Below are 4920 nucleotides of genomic sequence, written 5' to 3' on the forward strand. Positions count from 1 at the left end.
TTGAGATCTACTAACATCTCTGATATGGATATGCTCCTAACGTAAATCTCTAATCCACAACTTCAAGATCACCACTTGAAGGTTTTCTCCAACGTAAACTTCTAGTTCACAACTTCAAGATCACTCTTGAAGGTTTAGATCCAACATATTCTATGACTAGTATGAGGCCGTAACTTCTACAATATAAAACTTGAGTTTCTTCAAAAAAACATTATTGATAGAAGGCATGAGAAAGCTTTGAATGTAAAAATCCTAGATACAAAATAGGAGTACTATTTCAAAAAATATTACAAGACATGTTTTGCTCATGGATTGCAAACATAAATAAAACCACACTTTGGGTGCACAGTAAATGTGCATCCCTCTTTTCACATGAATAATTTAATTAGTGGGACATATTAAATCACACATTTATTTTGCTTTAAACTCCTGTCCAAGGGGTGCATTGTGCAACTAATATGATGAAAAACTTACGGGTATAACAGATGGGCAAAGCTCAAAAAGGATATAATAATACTAATATATAACAATAATATACAGCATTATAATACAAAATCAATTTCCATGATGTGCAAATAGAAACGTTTAAAATACATGCAATCAATTAGTACCAAGAAAAGTTATTACTTTGCAATATGCACCCGTGGATGAATTTGGTAGAATATCTCATCTCTTTTCCTTTTTCTTTTTCTTTTTTAATTTTTATTATTATTTTTTTTTTTTTTTTATGTTGGTCACGTCATTTGTAAAATAGTAAGTCCAAGGATACACAAAATTTCATAATGATTTAAATTGGACAGATAACCTTTATAACCTTTATAATTGGACAGATTCATATGAAACACAGAACAGATTGGGATCCTGAGGTTTTTTCTTTTTAAAGCAAAATCTCTTAAATTCGAATCACATATACTGTTAATTCAAACCATTCTCAACAACAACCAACAACAATAGCAACTACAAACACAAAACAACAACAATTTTTTCAAACCACATATGCTGTTACATTCAAATCACAACAACCAACAACAACAGCAACCAAAAGTTTGTTCCTTTTTTTTTCAGCTAATGACCAAGAAAACAGGGGAGGTAACACTCAAACAGGGGAGAAAGCATGAATGCAAGACACACGGCTACACCATAGAGCCCACAAGCATACCAACATGGCCGAAGCAAACCCGAAACCCCAAAATCCTAAACCAAACACACTTTGAAAATACCCATTTCTGAATAAACCCAGATTCAATGCACATACAAAAATTGCATTACATAAAATACATAGAAAACTTTAAGCAATTTCGTAGTAATCCATGAACAAAGAAAAAAGGAAAAGCCTTGTACCTTTGAGTGATTGGGCCCTAAAATTATGAAATACTTCCCCAAATCTGATAGACCCACACAGACCTGCTACATCACGCACCCAACCAAAAAAAAAAAATTAGAAAAAGAGAGTGAGATAATGAACAAGAGGCAGTCATGAAGGACAATCTGATGAAGACCAATCACTTTCCTTACAATACCAAACATACTCTAAATATCTTTAAACCACTACATGCAACATCTGGGGAATAATAAAATTACGGGTTATAGTATACATATTGATTGAACAATGTACTTGCAATTTTCTCAATGTTTATGGCACTCGCATGGTTTCTAATTATTCCATATTGCTCCTAAAAGGGGAAAAAAAAATATTCTCCATATTAATGTGCATCATAAATACAAAGTTGAATTTTGATTAATTAGCATACATTAATGTGTTATTTTAATTATTTATGTTGTACTATGTCACACCTTAGCGTGATGATCACTTCACAAGTACAAAATTCTTATGGGATGGAAGGTAAGGGACAAAATTCAAGTCTCTAACAGAGAGTTTCACACATATGTAGATTTAGATTAGGCTATAATAGACTTTTCTATCTTATATATTGAAAAAAAAAAAAAAAAAAAAAAACTATTCATGTTATTAAGGTCTAGCCATGGGAATTCACTGAAAAATCTTTCTCTTTTATTATTATTATTATTATTATTATTATTATTTTTTAAAAGGTCACCACGTGCCTTTCCCTTTCCCTTAGTACATGGCTAAACTTTACAGGTCAAGAAGTAACGTGTTTGTTAGAACTAAAGTTTGGAGTGCTGGGCCCATGTCCTTTTTTTTGGGTAACTAGCCCATCGGTGACAGCAAGGGCCCAGGATGGGATAGTGCTGAGTTATGGTTCCCCAATTCTTACAAAAGGAGCCCTAACGGGCCAAATTGTGAGCCGAACCTAATGGATTCTTAATTCATTATTAGCAGTGAAAGACGGCCCATGTCCTTCTCTTCTTTTTTCTTTTTTTTTGGTAGAAAAGGATGTAACATAAAACAACTAAACAGAGGAAACAGATACAGGACAAAGCTTGTTTACATACTGCTCACGACAGTCAGCTTCAACAAAGGGAAAAATGCCCACAGGAGGACTAGAGAATACAACAAAATCATTTTCCATGGACGCTCCTAACTTCGCCAACTGATCTGCACACATGTTTGCTTCTCTGTAAACATGTCTAAAACTTACTTGGGAAATTTGACTAGCTAAATGACTGCAATCTTCCATCAATGAAGAATTAACAGCATTAGATTTAGTCTGGTTTGAAAACACATCCACCAAGGCTTTGGCATCCATCTCCACAATCAGTGCTCGGACCTGGGCTTGCAAACAAAGGATTAGCCCATCTCTAAGGGACCACAACTCAGCTAGAAAACTTCACTAGACCAATTTTCCTGGCATATCCAAGCACCCAATTACCCTGTTCGTCTCTAACCACACCTCCACTTCCAGCCAAACCGAGGGAATCAACTGAAGAGCCATCCGTGTTGAGCTTCTTCCAGCCGGTATTAGGCTTCTCCCATCTAATGCTTTTCAACACCGCTCTTTTTGCTGCTGTATGACTGCTTGCACAATAATTATATTCCATGACTCGGCCCAAAATCTCCTTAGCAACGTTCAGGTTCTGCACTTCACCTTTGAACACATGATGATTTCTATTTTTCCAAATCATCCATATTGCGAACAAAAATACCTGAAACCACGGGAGCTGACCTGACCTGTGACTCAGCTTAGCATTGCAATTAGAAACCAACCACTCCTTAAGGTTCTCCGCAAAAAACACTAGGTCCGAGGGAAGTACACCAAGTCGGTGCCAGATGGCTTTAGCTGAGGGGCAATCCCTCAACGCATGGATGATACTTTCAGGACTATTAAGACAGATGGGACAAGAATTCTCAATAGCTAAGAGACACTCCTTTACACCGATGCTGTGGTACATGCATTGCCAAACAAAAAATTGAATTCTTGGCAATGTTTTGAGCTTCCAAATCCACCTCCCCCCAAAAGGCACATCCAGGTTAGGCAAAGTTAGAGAATACGTTGTTTTTAAGTCAAACTCACCCTTAGACGATAACTTCCAGGCCAATTTATCTTCTGTTCTTGCTGCAAAGGGTATTGGAGTGGCTTGAATGGCCCTTTTAATATCATTAGGCAACTCCACCTGTATTCTATCCCAATCCCATCCACTAGGATGGCCCACTTCCTTAACTTTCATCCCAGCAGATTCAAGAGTCAAAGGACCCTGTATGGCATGCCTTAAAGGCCCAATCCCTAACCAATTATCATGCCAAAAATCCAGATTACTATCAGCCCCAGGTAACCATCTAATACCTTGCTTGAAAATTTCCTCACCCTTTTTTAAACTCTTCCAAACTCTAGAGCTAGACAACTTGTTAATATTCCTAGAATTCACCTGCTGATGATTACAATACTTCATTCTTAGCACCCTTGCCCATGGAGCTTTTTCTTCGGTGTGGAACCGCCAATTTAGTTTTGCAAGCAAAGCCGTATTCCTACCCCTAGCTGTTTGGAGGCCCAATCCCCCATCTTCCTTAGGCCTAGTAACCTTTCTCCAACCTACCCAATGCATTTTTTTATTATTTACTGAGGAACCCCATAGGAAATTCCTATTTACTCTATCGATGCCCTCTAACACCTTCCCAGGCAGCATTCAGCTCTGCATCACATAAGATGATATAGTCGAAGAGGCAGCTTGAATTAGGACTGATCTTCCTACCATAGACAGGAGGTTTACCTTCCACCCGGCTAGTTTTGATTTAAATTTATCTAACACAAAGTTAAAGTCCTGATTCGATCCTCCACGGTGTCTAATGGGAAATCCAAGGTACTTCCCCAAACAACTTGTTGATTGAAACCCGAGAATGGAGACCAAAGCTTCCTCTTCATCTTGACCAATATTTGGGGAGAAGAAGACTCTTGACTTTGCATCGCTTATAATCTGACCTGAATCCATACAAAACTTGTCCAGGAATTCTTTAACAGCCATACAATTCTCAGTATTAGCCTTGGCAAAAAGTACCAAATCATCGGCAAAAAAGAGATGAGAAAAGGAAGGGCCGCTTCTAGAAGCTTTCACTGGTTTCCAAACACCCTCTTCACATTTATCTTGAATTAACTGGCCAAGATACTCCATGCACATGATAAAAATATATGGGGATAGGGGATCCCCTTGCCTTATTCCTCTAGTAGGTATAAATGGCTCCAAGCTATAGCCATTAAAGAGGATAGAAGTTGTAACAGTGGTGATGCAATTCATGATAATCTCAATGAGACTATTTGGGAGATTAAATCTGCTCAACATGCTTTTTATAAAGCTCCATTCAAGCTTATCATAAGCCTTCTCTAGGTCGATTTTAAGTGCCATGTACCCCACTTTCCCTCTCGTTTTGCCTATTGTATGAATCACCTCTTGGACAATAATTGCATTATCCACCCCCCGTCTTCCAGGAACAAATGCTACCTAACAAGGGGATATAATCTTATCCAAATAAGGGCAAATTCTCTAAACCAACACTTTGGAAATGAT

The sequence above is a fragment of the Quercus robur genome, chromosome 5 (genome assembly GCF_932294415.1).
Source record: "Quercus robur chromosome 5, dhQueRobu3.1, whole genome shotgun sequence".
Classification (NCBI taxonomy): Eukaryota; Viridiplantae; Streptophyta; class Magnoliopsida; order Fagales; family Fagaceae; genus Quercus; species Quercus robur.